Here is a 14815-nt window from a genome sequence, read left to right as displayed (position 1 = left end):
AAATACTTAGAGAATTCTATAAAAGGATTAGCTTATATTTGTATCACAGATTTTTGGTGACCTTGTATAAACAAACTTCAGCATCTGATAACTTGAGGCCTTTCCTTTAGGCAGCTTCTGGACCATTTGTAAAATCAAGATTGTTCATAGTTCCTGCCACACTTCAGCAAAATCATTTACAGATGCTCCCTCAAAATTTGGCAGAAAATAAGAAAATGGATGGGAGAAAAACACAATAGAAAACACAATTGCAGAAACATCAAATCTATAGATTTGATTTGATTTGCAAGATTTAACTGTCACTGTGCAAAGTAGGCAGTGCTGTTCTCTGAATCCTGCCTGGCAGAAAATTATCTTCAAGCAAAATCAGCAACATCTTGTGTCACAATTGAGTTTCTGGTATTGTTAGACCACAGAGGTAAGTTTTGGCCAGAAAATTCCCATTACTTCAGTCCATTCTGTAGTTACTTGCTCCTTTTGGTTGTGCAGTGCATTTCTTAAGAGCCATCACAGCTCACAATTGGTGTATTTTAGTGGAGGTAAAATTTCTTCAAGGTGGCAGTTGACTCTAGATATTCCACATGTTGGAAAAACCAGGCTGTGACTCAGTCACAGGAGAATCTACCCATACCCCTTCGCCTTAGTTTTGCACTGGTTTAAAGGAATTATCTCACAGATTCACTCCTTTTCCTCTCAGGCAATCAGAGCTCCTGCTGTAGCTCTGTACTCTGGGGAGGGTGCAGATAAGACCTGGTACAAATTAGCCAAAATGTTCACTCTGAGCTTGGGGGAAATAGGGGATCCAGCCCTGGTTTTAGTTTAACTAGGTCAGCACTGCTCCAGGCATCCTAAAAGGGTTATTTTGCTTTTGGGAAAGAGCAGCTGACATAACCACACTTATTTTGTGATGAAGCAGAAAAATCAGTAGAAACAAGCTGGTACAATGTGCTTTTTAATGCCTTTTGCTTTGCCCTCCTCCATAGTTTCCATTCTTGGGTTCTTTTCAGGTGAGTTCTCCCACTCATAAAAGCTGACAGGTTTCAAAGGATGTTCAAACAGCTGGTTCTGATGTAATGCTTACCTTTTCCAGCAGGCATTGGCTCCAAACCCATCACGCCTTAGCCATCTTTCACCGGGATCAAGGGCTCAATTCTAGAAAATATTGAAGCATCCAAACACTTGTGATTGCAGTGAGATTACTCATGGGCTTAATGTGCTTAGTACCTGGCTGATTCATGCTGTAATGGGAGGCTCTTTGTGCTGTAGAAGGAAATAATAGGAGGCTTGACTCTGCAGCTTGTTAGGTGAAGTTCAATAGTAAAGCTCTTATCACCAAACAGTAGGTATTTAGGGAATGGTTCTATTTATAGAAGCACACTTTCTTTGTTTTATTTCCTTGCACTGTTTATTCAGAGATTTATCTTTTCTGATTATCATAAATATGTAGGTTGCTGGAGGTGCTTTTATATGTCATGCTTCTTTCTCTGTGCAAGAACAAGATGATGCTTTATTCTATTTGCAGCAAATTGTTGCTGAGTATAGATGGTGCAGAGCAGAGAGCTTCATGTGTTTTCTTTGTTTCTTTGCAGAAAAATGAAGTGACAGGTGCTTAGCCTCATTTTTCATGCTAGCTTTGCCATGCCATTTTCACCAATAACGAAGGCAGCTGCCAGAGCTTGAGGAAATCAGGCGAAAAATTCAGCTGGCAGGTAGACCCAGTCACTTTAAGAAATGTAATCTTATGTTAGCAGATGGTAATTAAAAGGCAGAAGAAATAAAATTTTGTCTCAGTTTTCTGCACTGTTACATCAATTAAATCTGCAATAGAAATGCAAGCAGAAAATATAATTTATTTTCATGTGGCTACACAGTATGATTGTATGCAAATCTAATGATTTGTTTTGCAAAGACAATTGCAGGGTTTTTTTAACCTAAGTGGAACAACTGATCATTTCCAGAGAGTTTGTATGTGCAGTAAATCTCCAGTCTTTAATATGCCTAATGCAATGAAAAGCATCTCCTTGTTTCCTATTTGTTGTTAAACCCCAAATTATGTTCTGCTGCCTATACACTTCCAGCTTTCAGTAACACAAATTTAAATTTGAGCAGTTCAGTCTGAGTGTGGAGAGCTAATCTAGCTCAGGCCTCAGCAGGGGTGCATCCTGTTTAAAGAGAATATCCAAAAAGTGCGAGATTGAACAGGGTAAGAGTTGTTATGATCTTGCAGGAAAATGATGTTTCAGCTCTGACAAGATTTCTAAGGATTTTCTGTTGTTCCTGCTACTTGCAGACATCTAGCTTTGGGGACAGAGCCTTATCATTTCTCATATGTTACTACTTATGGCTTCTAGGATCACGAACAACATGTGCAAATCACTTGAAGTGTGAAATAATTACATAATTAAAGCTCATTATGGCAGAGGCAAAATGCTGGTGTAGCTATGTCACCCTTTCCGGAGCTGCCTGTGATTTGCAGGGCTTTTATGAGTCATGCACAAATATTCACCCAATTTTAGAATAATTCACCCAATTTTGAATGTTACAGTAAAATCAGACATGAACAATATTTTAGTGCTGTTATTAATTTTTAAAAGACATAGGATTATTTAGTTTAAAATTGATTGACCAGATGTTTATTTTGTATTTCTGCAGTTCCAAGCCAGGTTTGTCTGTGATGATGAAACCACACTTCCCTTCTTGCCTCTCTTGCACCAAGTCTGCATTAAAGACAAAAAGAAATAACCTAGATATGTTGTTTAAAAGTGCAGTTCCCAGTTCTTCTGTCCCATTGACTGATTGCTGATGACTTTGAACATAATGGAAATTTTATCACTGTAGATCCCATTCTAGTGAGACTGGCATAGCAAGCAACATTTTTTTTCAGTTTTTCTTAAGTGTTCAGTTGAGCAGAAATGCAAACACTCCTTAAAGCTACAGTGATCAAAAGCATCACCTCAGAGCAGTGAGTTAATTCTGGTTGTGTCTGATGAAATGCCTGCTTATTTAAACATATAAAAATAGATGATCATATAAACATCTGGGATTTTTGTAAGTTCTTGTAAGTAACAATGAATATTAGTTTTGAATCAGATTCACATTTATTTCACATTTGCCCATGGAGTATCTCCATGCATTTGCATTTAAGAACATACTTAAGCATTTAAGGAGAGATTTCACTCAAGCAATTCCAGAGAGAGAAAAACCCCAGTGGGGGAAGTGTGGAGGGGACATCTAATTTATTGAGAGGCAAAATTGTCATCTAATACACCTGTCTTGCCAGGTGTAAGCTTTCCAGAGTGGGTTCACATGTGGTAAGGAGTGAATGGGACGGTGTCAGACTCTCCACTGGTGCCACAGCCACCACAGAGAACCTCCAGGTAACAGAGAGCAAATGGGAGCTCATGGCTTCTCTGGTGGTGACTGGAAACACCTTTATCTCCTGGCATGGTCTCTGATGTTGGTGTCTCTGTTTCTTCCTTTATTCCAGGTCACCAGGTTTGCTCTGTGCTCACTGGTGCTGAGCACTGATGGGCAGGGGCAGAAGGGGAGCAGAGGCTGCAATTCCTGTCACATCCCAGCCTCCAGAGCCTGGCTGAGCATGGAGTGACCTTCAGCCTCTCTGGGGCCCAGGGGCTGCTTTTGTACACACAGCAGGTAACAAATCCCTTAGCACATCACTGAAGGATGTGCAGTTGTGGGCGAGCAGAAAGTGGAGTGGTAGAGTCTGAGTGCCTAAATAAAACTAAAAGCCTCTCTTTGTGCACCTGGGCAGCAGCAGCTCACTGAGCCTGAGCCTGGGGATGCCCCCTACAACTCTCAACATGTTTCCTTTGCTCTTGTTGCTACCCTGACCAAGAATGTTCTTAGTGGTTAACTCTTTGAGCTCTTGCTTTCCAAAGACTGCAGGTATTTGGATGTGGTGGGGTACTGTGAAAGACATCTGGGTCCACAGAGGCCACAAATCCATTTTCTCTAGAGACCCAGGGCTGATTCCCAGATGTGGCTGAAAGGTTTGGGCATTTAACCCATCCTTCCAAATATCAGCTGGTAACTTCAAGTTTTTGTGATGTTTGCCTCACCACACTACTAAGCCTAAAATAATTCTGAGTATCAGAGATTACAAAGGGACAAAATGAATCAAGTAATTAGCAAGGTAAGAATACAGGTGTGAGAAATTTTCCCTGCCTGCTCTTTGTCAAATGGGAGAGCACCTGATAATGTTGATTAGTGTTATTCCTTTTTATTTTTTTGTGTAGCCTTATCATTGTACTTGGGTGTTGAGTGAGGTGCTCCACCACTGTTAAGCCTTTTGCTTTCTCTAGACACTGACATTTAACCTCAAAGTTGTCCAGCTGCAGGTTTTAGACCTGGAAGCTCCATTTGTACCTGGCTTTGCAAAGGTAAGTCTGTAAGAGACACTGAATGCCTGGGGTATCTGAGAATGTTCATTGTTGTCTGAGAAGTCAGTGCTGCTGGTTTTAAAATTTCATCTGTGCCCTCTGAGAAATGATCTTTTTATATACCCAAAGAATAAAAACCCTTCAGCTAAGGCCTTCCAAAAAATGGATGCTGTATTCCTCCTGCTGGGACTTTGTCCTGAAGAAGGAAACAGATGCTTCACTTGATTTCTCCTCTCACACAGAAATCAATGAAGAAGGTAACATGAAGTCAAATTTTGAAAATGTGCAAAGCAAACTCAATGCATACAGCCACTGGACATTCCATAAAATACTTTAATGCCCTTGGGAATTTTGTGGCCTTATTCTTAAGGCACTTAGAGAAACCCAGTAGTCATAAAATGCTGAATAGCCTTTCCTGATAAATTTGGGTTACTGGGTGTGTTGCATCCATCACTAAAATCACTGACAATAAATAAATAAATACTGGCTTCAGTATTTATGCCCTGTCCCTTGTGAATCTGCCAAGCAGTTTCTTTCTCCATTTTCAGAGTTGAAAATTATGGGAGTGGTTTGAGAAATGGCAGGGGTGTTTGGACTAGGAAATGCCGTGGTCTGAAAATAGAATCAAAGGGGTTAATCACACTCTAAAAGAGGGAGGTGAAGTGGGAGAATAAGAAAATAGTTTGGATTCAGTTTGACATTTTCTTTTATCATACTTGCCCTCAGTCAGCTTGTTCAGAGATAGTAATTTCTCAGCACAATGTCAGGTACATAAAAGAATGTGACAGCCTTCCCTGCTAACCCAGGCTGCCTGATAGAAATTATCATTCATTATCATTGTTAGTGTAACTAACCAACCCCAAGTCTGATCTCTTTCCAGTGGCACTGAAATGGCAAAAATCCCAGTCACATCAACACTCTAGGCTCAGGCCCCAAGCTCTATTATTTGAAGAAATCCAATGGTGATTACTGACTGGAGTTCTGTTATTTTATCTGGGATTTATGTTCCATCTTTTAATGGAGTGTGTTAAATGAGAAGCTTTAAAAGACTAGCTACTACAAGAAAAATAATTTAATGTGATTTTATAGTTTTTATATATGTTACCAGATGTAGCCAATCAATCAACAAAACAGCTTTTCTTTGAGAGCATTCTACTCCAGTGGCTAAACTTCCATAATTACCCTGCCACCATAATTACAAATTATCTAGACTCCTTCCTTCTAGTTTGTTCAAGCTGATGAGAAACTAATAAGATGTAGTTTCAGTGTAAGTGACATCTTATCACTTGGCAACTTTCAAATGCAGACTATTTCAAAATCAAATCTCTAAGACTGCACATTACTTTGAGGAAATGTGTCAACAAAATTCTGTCAGCTCCTTGCCTCCTGACAAACTGTACAGATTTCAGATGACTCTTAACCATGGCTTGTCCATCAAATCAGCAGATGTCCTTTTTGGCACTATTGGTAGCACAGTTAGGGTGGCTGGTGGCTTTTTTAAAAGACAGGAAAGAGTTTCTGATTGTAACTGAGACCTAAGATCTAGCTCTAAAGGAGTAGGAGAACAAGCAGCTCTTGCTGCTGATGTACCTGGCAAAGGGAAGAGGGAAGCCCTGAAGACTTTGGCATTTTGCTCATTTGATCTCAGGTAGGGATGGGGTGTCCTGAAGGACAAGAATGACTAATTGGCAGCTGCTTCTCTCAGCCCTAGAACATGAAACAAATGCTCAGAGCACTGGCTCAGGCTGCAAAGTGTCACATGTCTTGATGGTTTTTATGGCTGTCATTGTAGTTGTGATTTCCACCCTTTCAAGAGGGACAGCACTGGGACAGCACCCCTGTCCCTGTCCCTGTCTGAGGTGAGGCCCCCTCAGCCTGGGAGGTGCTTCTGGCCTCCCTCCTCCTGTGGACTGGCTTGGCTGGAGATGTCCAGCTGTTTCTATTTTCACTGAAAGACACTATAATACACAGATTCAGCAGGTCTAATGTTTTACATGCCAGTTTAATAGATGGTTAGACTGGAGCAGCTTGTCATGAGTTGAGAGATGGTAGAGTGCCTCTCTCAGATTTATGTGTGTCCTGTGGGTATCCTCGTGCTGTACTTACCTAGTGCCTTTTTGGGCTGCTCTTATTCCCTGAGGCCACTGTGCATATGCTTCTCAAATAACACAAAACCAAAGGCTGTTTCTAGCCTCCCCCATAAAGGTTTGTAGAAAGGAAAGCTGATCTTTTCCATCATATGGATTCCTCAATTTTAAATGTAAACTGGTTGAAATACCTTTGAACAGTTACACTTCAAAGGACATTTCTGTAAAATTTGTGTGCTTTGACTCTATCTTTGATTGTGAATTAAATCTGATTTCCTTACATTCTGTAATAGCTTGCAGTTTTGTTTTTCCTGGCACAAAAGCTCTTTCCGTTTGCCCTTCAGTCAAAGGTAGGAGGCTCTCCCTGAGAGAGAGATTAGTTTTTCTCACTAGAATTTCAAACTGCAGGATGACAGTCTTCTCTGGCACACACTGAGCTCACCACCATCCTCAGTATACACGGAATCGTAATCAAAGACAGATGCCTTTGCCTGTTATAAATAATCAGTGCTGCTTGCACAGACCAGGAAAAATCCTTGTTTAGACTGGTCTTACTTTCTTTCTTGGACCTCAGTATTTCCCTTGGCCTTCCTTTTTTTTCATCTTTTCTCTGTCTCTAATTCTAGATATTTGCCTAAGGAAATAAAAGGAATGGGGAAAGTAGATCTTGGCACTCTCTGAATTCTCAGTGGATTACCCTATGGAGTGAAATTAAATACACATGACATATAAAAGGGAACAGCCTTTTAATTTATAGCAAAAACCCCAGTTCACAATAAATCCGTTCTTTCCTGTTTGTTCATGTGCATGATGAGAACATGTCATATGCCTCTGTGAAGCTGATATAGGAGCTCTTTGTTCTGTGTAGGATTAATTTGTTTGGAACTGGTTAAAGGTTCTCTGTAAATATCAAATAGCAATTGTGAATACACTTTTAAATTGGTGGTCAAGTTCCCTTGCTTTTACAGCAAAACCCAGTCCAGCAGCATCTATTTTAACATTTTCTTGTAAAGACATTGTCCTGCCAACTATAAATTGTCCTCGAGTAGTGGTGAGATTTCTGTCATGTCAGGGCTCAGACCCTCTTTGGGGGAGTGTTTTCAGATCTCTTTGTGGAAAAATTCTGCTCTGGAGGTGGATGCCATTGTGATTTTTCAGCCCTGGGCAGTGCACAAAGCACTCCTGTGCTGAGTTGTGGGTAAGGTTTTCAGCTGCACACACCACCCTATCAACATGCTTCTAGTTCAAATGTCCTAAACTCTTCCTGACTAAACTCTCTGAGTGTTTTGCTGTAGTGTTTTCTGCTCTAGGCTTACAAATCCTTGTGCTAGTTAATTGTTTTTAGGAATGTATAGAATGATGAGGCAGGGACTGTGAAAAGAGCCTCACACCACTAACGGGTTGCTGCTACACAACCAACCATGTTCTGTGTTCTTACAGGAGTTTTGCAAAGGCTTGACTTTAAGAAGCATGAATATAATTTTGCTTTGTTTTTTTTAATCCCAATGGTTTACCACAAAAGACATCACTGCCAGTCTTTTAGTAGAAATCCAGGCTGGTCCCATTCCAAGAGACCCAGGTTTTTTTCCCCAAAGGTCAGCTTGTTCATGATAAAGAGATTGAGAAGCCTTTTTTTTTTCTTTCTCCCTGCTCTTTTTTTTTTTTTAACATATGGGTTAATTCTAGTATTAACTGCTTTAACTCTTATTTCACCATGGTAAAAAATTAAATTGCTATAGTTGCTTGCCCATTACTATTTATAGCTTTCTTCTTTACTGACTGTTTTCCTCCTCCTCTGCACAAGACCATAAATGCATTAAAGAGCAAAGGAAGGAATGATTGGTTTGTCTTTGACACATAGGCTCTCAAGCTTGTTGATATTAGTCACAATAATTAATCATCTTATGGACTATAGGTTTTATTAACGGAAGCATCATCTGACTCAAGTAATTAATCCCCTCCTGAAAAAAATACACACTTGGCATTAAGGTAATTTATTGATACCAGTGGCCACAAAACCTGTGCCAGATAGGTCAGATGTGCTTAAACTGGCTTTTGGATTTCTGAGCAGCAGTCAGGCTTTGCCTGTCATATTTTTCCCTGATTTTCCACTTCTCTGGGAATTATTTAAGAAGATAATAATACAAGTATAATGAGCTGAAATCCCTCTGCTTCAGCTGCCTTGGCCTTGGTAATGCTATTTTCCCCCTCCTCTGCAGTGAGGAGGATCTCACTCGATTCAGCCACTTGCATTTTCCTCTCACTGAAAATTCCCCTGGTCAGCAGTGCAGGGAGTGTGCAAGGGAAGGCCCAAAGCATTCTGTGTTTGCAAAGCTGCTCCTTCATTTACAGCCCCTGCAACTTTGGCACTTTTCTCTCATGATACATCCTAGGGAATGAAAACCCAATGGAGCAAAGTACATGATCAAAATATCACTGAAATTCCTGCTCTATCTGGACTGCCACTGAGTCCTTCTGAAGCCTTTGAGTTAGGAAGTGGCATGTTTCCTGAGAGCTGATTGTGTTTTGGCTAAAGTCATGGCAGAAATGTCACACTGAAAATATCCCAGTGGGTTTTTACACCCATTTAATCATCCTTTGGAGAAGTGAGGCATGTATCACTGATGATAAAAATGCTGTATGTTGACTTTCCAGCTCTACTGGACATGGATTAATCATATTTGGTTAAGAAAAAAACCCATAAATTGTGCTTTATTCTCTGGAAGAGGTTTCCTTTCTTCCCCTCCTTTGTGTTTTCTTTCTTTTCACCCTGTTGTTTTATTTGTCTGTCTCTGATAAAACGACAAATTAGAATGAAAGCCAATTAATTAACTTTATAAGGGAATGCTGAATCATACTGTCTTTGGGTCACAGTTACAAACAGGAGCACCTTGCCCAGAAGCATGAATCTCACTAAAACATTGCATGAAATCCATTCAGTTAAACCAATGTGATCTGCTTAAATGTTTGTTCTTGTGGATGAGGGAAAACCAGCTGATAAATATTTTAGAGCAAATCGTGCAGTTACTATATTAAAGTGAATTAATATAGTTTATGTTTTTGTGATTGACCAGCACAAGCTACGTTGCTGTAACCCATCTCTAAACAATCTGCACCTCCAGCCTTTTTTGAGGCTCTCTTTCAACACCAGGCAGTTGACCTGTATCCTTTGTCATGCTCTGCATGCACAAATAAGGCCATTGCCACTGAGACAGTTCATTAGACTAATTTTCAAGCACACAAGAAGCACTTTCTAGTGAGTAATTGTATATTTGACCTAACACACTATGTTTGCAATCCTTGCAGTTGATGTCAGTTGAAACCAAACCAAATTTGTCCTTCTCCTCACCCAGAGAAGGATATTTGTAAACCAAACCCATGCAACTGTGATTTCATCTTAATACCTGTTACTCAGCTGAGAAGGCTGCTTTAATGCTGTTCACTGATATTCAGCTTGTCTGTGTCAAAGCAGTAAATTAAAAAAAAATTGCTGTTTGTGCACAGGAGTGTAACATCAAGGATTTCAGTAGGGATGCTGTAAATAAAAAAGTTCATTACAAAAATAATCAGTTATGAGCTATCTAAGGGCATTTTACTCTCAGGCATGGGTTAAGTTAGCCTCTAGTAATTTATCAAAGCTCAGGTGTGTAGGACTTTATAAGCCTGGTTTGGTTTCTCTGATGATGAATCCACATCTCAAAGTCACTTTCTCCAAAGTGGTTTTGGGGGCAAACATGAGGCAATAGATCAGAGCAAGGGGAGTGGCTGGCAGTGCAGAGGAGACCCTCAGCTCTGTTTTCCTGGAGGTGTTTGTGTGTGAGATGTCCTCGTGTGTGTCTGTGCCTCAGAGGCCGGCAGGGCTGAATGGGAACAGCAGGGACAGGGACAGTGTTAGACTGTTGAGGTGCAAAGATGGAAGGCAACATGGGATGTAACAGAAGCAAAAAGGTTGTGAGCTGAATATGGACCAACCTTCTTTTTTACCTTGCTATGAGAACTTAATTCTGTCCAGCACATTTCATTTTAGATCATGTCTGTTTTACTTTTTGGTAGTCTGCTTCTGCCATTTGCTTAGATATTGAAATGGCCTTTCTTACTTGTTCCTCATCTTGGCAGTTTTCAGTGGGGCTGCCAAGAAAAATAAAACCCTCTTCCTTGTTCTTCGAAAGCATAATCAGGGAGTTAAGGAGCCAAGATTAGTCTTGCTAATAAATGTGTACAAGAGAACTCCTTTGGGGATTTCTGGTTTTCTAGGTATTTGCTTTAAAAGATTATGAGTTTCTACTCCCCTGGGGAGATAGTTGGAGTTTGTCTCGTCCCTCTCTGTGTTGTGAAGGAGAAAACACCCCTTCAGTATGGTCTTTGATTTTCCAAAAGTCCCTTTTTCACTCTTTTGGTGGTGGTAATGTTTTGTTTTCCAAGGACTCTACTGAGACACGGCCCATGCCCTGAGGAACTCTGGTCAGTACTATCTGTTTCCTCCAGGGAATAACAGCAGGCATGGTAGCTTTGTCAAATTAATGTGTGTCAAGGTCACCAGTCCTTGAGGGAGCTGCCTGGCTTGCCTTGGACAAAGAGCCAAGAGTCTCTAGGTAAACAGAAATTGCTGTGTGATAATGAGTGTACACTCACAGATATCAAGAATCCTTTTTTTCAGGTTGCTTTAGGCTGTGTGAGAACATGTCTCAGCAGATCTTTGATGTCAGCTGGTGCACTGGAAAAGGAGCAGACATGAGTGGGTGGAATTTCCACTTGGGAACAGAACCTGCCCAGCAGCTCATCACACAGCGTGTCAGCCTCTGTCCAAACAGGGGGGATGGATCCAGCCTGATCAATGGCTTTGTGCTGGCTGCACCCACTGATTACTCTGAGACCATTCATAAATTATGGTTTAAACAGTAACATTCTTCAAGGGCTTGAAACAATTAGGTGCACGGATTGAAATAAGGCAGTGTCGTGGTAGTTTTACACTGTCTGCCTGCAGTACGTGGTATTTAGTCTTTGCTGTTGGAAGCCACCATCTGTGAAAACATTTTAACTGATACCATTCTGAAAGAAATTTGATGAGTGGCAGAAGAAAAATAAGTTACTTAATTAATGATTTGCTTGCACATATGGACATATAATCCCTGGCCAGATGCATTCAGACATTTTGAGTCTTATACAAGCAGCATGGTTGGTCCATAGATAGCCAGTTACAGGCACCCACAATAAAGTTAACACTGCCTTTATTTAATACCCCTTTATTTCTGGGGGGTTTGGGGTGCTGTGTGTGTACTTCATCTCCCACCTCCTCTTGTGTTTCTGTTTTTGCCTTTTCAGTGCAGCAAAACCCCCTTCAGCTGAGGCCCTTTGGATTGCTTTGATATAAACATTCAAAAAGATCAAAGACAAGGCAAGGCTCAGCTGGTGGCCTTTCCCTTTAAAGCAGTGACTTTTAGGCCATGTCTCTGCTACAGATGTTTGCTGGCAGGGCTGTGTCAAAGCAGGTTTGATGGGGAGTTTGATCCCTGTCAGGCAGATTTGTGTGAGCAGATATAATTTTTCTGGTTGTGCTGTGTGTGTTTGCTTGGCAGCAGTGGGCAGCAAATGGGCCTGACTGTGCTCATGGTGCAAGGGCAACTTTGTGAGTTCAAAAGGAATTTGCACGTGGGGGAGCCTGTCCCTGCTCATGCAGTGGTGCCCAGGCTGAGCAGTGTTCATGGATGTAGCTGTGCTGCCCAGGAAGAAAAGCAGCTGAGCCTTTAAATTGATACTGCTCTGTTGGCACAGACTCTGAAAGAAATGTAAAACAACTTTCTGGTGTTGAACTGTGTTCTGTTCTAGCAACTGGTTGAGCCTGTGCTGGCACAGAAACCCTCTCTGAGGCAGGCTTTTTTCAGCTGGAATGGGTTTATCCTCTTTAGTTTAATTCTATCTCATTTGTTGGAAAACCTTTCCACAAAAGCAAGACATCATTTTCTCCCCCATAGGAGGGTTTTTAGTAGAAATCCTGCTGTGAAGATCAAGAGAGAGAAGATGGACCTCTAAAACGTGACTGGCCTCAGAAGCCTCCCCAGTTTTGGTGGAAATGCAATGCTTCAGTGTTTGCCAGAATGGATCATAATTCCAGTGTTCTAAGAGATGTTTCCTCTTGGCAATGACTTGAACATGTCAGTAATTTAGGTACTTAAGAATTCCTTTCATTTTCAGGATGTTGAGTTTGTAGTGCCAAGGAGATGCATTTTGGGGAAAGCCGCTCATTTCTAAATGATTAAAATGGAATTATGGGCTGCTGAGAATGAGCTTGACAGAGGGGACACACATCTGTGCCTGCACCCAACATTCAGAACTTCACCTTCTGGAACAGAAAAAGAAATGGCTCTACTCTGCAATGAGAGCTGCTCTTGGCTTAGTCCTTCAACAAAGTTTAGGGTGTGATACTGCTCTCTCCTGCCACAATCTAGACTAAATTACTTTTCCTTTTATTTAATTTCTTACTGGTTTTGGTTTTTTGGGTTGCTTTCTCTTTTGTATAGGCACCAAAGATGATCCAGGTTGTGGATTACATGTGAACTTCCATGCATTTTACTGAACTCCACTACTGTGAATTCAGGTAAGTGCTATTTAAACACAAGTTTTGTTTAGTTGGGGTTTTAGTAAGAGAAATTACCTTTACTGAAAAACAAGCTTATACAAATGCTGTTTTCTAATGCCTCCACATTTTGAACACAATTGGAATTTACCTCTTTCCTAGGCACTTTGCTTTTATTTTATCTAATGTTTTAATTTTTATAGTGTCGCTAGGTTTATTGAGCTTCCAGTAAAGGATTTTTTATTTTTAAATAATGATTTGAAGGTGTGGGGCTTTTTTTAAGGTATTTTCTTCAAGTCTACTTTTGCAACAACCTACTCAGCTGGGGGACTGATCCAAAGCTCTCTGAAATCAATGGCAAACCTCCAGAAGGTTTCATTAGCCTTGGCTGAGGCCTTTTTTGTGAGCATGAGAATGAAGGCATTTTTGGTTTTCACTGTTGCATTCTTAAATCTGAATAAGCAGAAAATTGGATTTATTACTAATAGAAGCAGATCTACAAAAACAAAGGACCTGTAGTTCTTGACTGTAAGAGATATGGTTTGGCAAGATGTAGAGCAGGTAGCTCTTACAATGTGAAAAATGTAGACAATTGGAATTAACTGCAACCAAATGTACCCTGGAAGCATGGCTGTAATTTATAATGTAGTCAGGAATGCACTGCAGGCTCCTCAATCGATAAGCTAATGGGAAAAAAGCCTGCAATTAATTAAAAATCAACTGGGTCAATACCCTTTAAATGAAAGATATGAAATTGCTAACATTTGGATGGAACTTCTTTGCCAAGTATATTTATAAACCTCATATAAAATATGATATTTATAAAAAGAATAAAAGCTCCTTTCACTGTTAAAAGGCAGCACTCTGAATGCCTGATTTCCTTTGCTCTAAAAATTCAGCTGAACTGACTTTATTTCAACAACTTTTCTACTGTGTATAAAAGAACTGAAGTAATCTTTTACCTTTAATTCAAGACCTTACAGCAGAGCACAAGAGCTATAAATAGGACTCCCAGGGTGATGCTGACCATGACTTCATGGTCAAAATATCTGAAATGATGAAAGTTTGTGGCCCAATGGTTCTGTTTGTAGCTGTCAGGACCTGAAGCGTTCTGACTGGTGATCTTGGCAATCCAGTATCTTGTTACATTTATAGAAATAGCCCCAGAAAGGGCAGCCAGGGCAGGAGGAGATGGGTTAATGCTGGCACTTGAAAGCAGCTTGTTGTCTGTGGGGTCTCAGCTTCAAACAACTCTGGGCCTTTACAATTTGCTAAGCTGGGAGTGCTACTTACCCTGAACCCTTTTCATCTGGCACTGATGATTTTTTCCATATATATTCTATAACACTTCTGCTTTTTATTAAAAAGGTAGAGAAGAATCATTGCCAAGCAGGAGATAATATTATTTAACTTCTAAATTAAACTTGTGAATCTCTGCTTATCTTTTTTTTTTTTTTTTGATAAGTTTGTTTCATTAACTTGCTGCGTGCTTTTTATTGTCCTTTTTTCGGGGCAATGGAAATCAGAGGATTGTATTGTAATTATATAACATTAATGAGACTTCAGCTAAAGAGTAACTATTCTTGAACTGTAATACATTCGTTGATAGTGGAGATTTTTTTCAAGCAGGTGGACAAAATGCCCTAAAAAACATTGACAATAAAAGAAAAGGAGGACAAGTTTAGGGCTTTATTACTTAGTTTCTGCTGTGTGTCTTCACTGCAGAGGCTGCTGGATTTAATCTTTATCATCAT

At 40.3% G+C, this 14815-nt stretch overlaps 1 long non-coding RNA gene across 1 annotated transcript; it reads left to right on the top strand.

The window, feature by feature from the left end:
- The first annotated feature begins 3272 nt into the window (after nucleotides 1–3272).
- LOC134558765 (uncharacterized) lies at nucleotides 3273–13082 on the top strand. The gene is made up of 3 exons (XR_010082403.1): nucleotides 3273–3377; nucleotides 3488–3654; nucleotides 13006–13082. It is a non-coding gene; the product is annotated as an uncharacterized LOC134558765 (long non-coding RNA).
- Nucleotides 13083–14815: the final 1733 nt, after the last annotated feature.

Source organism: Prinia subflava, chromosome 15, assembly GCF_021018805.1.
Source record: "Prinia subflava isolate CZ2003 ecotype Zambia chromosome 15, Cam_Psub_1.2, whole genome shotgun sequence".
In the NCBI taxonomy this organism is placed as follows: Eukaryota; Metazoa; Chordata; class Aves; order Passeriformes; family Cisticolidae; genus Prinia; species Prinia subflava.
Note: the sequence above shows the minus strand (reverse complement) of the source record. Positions and strands in the feature narration are given on the sequence as shown.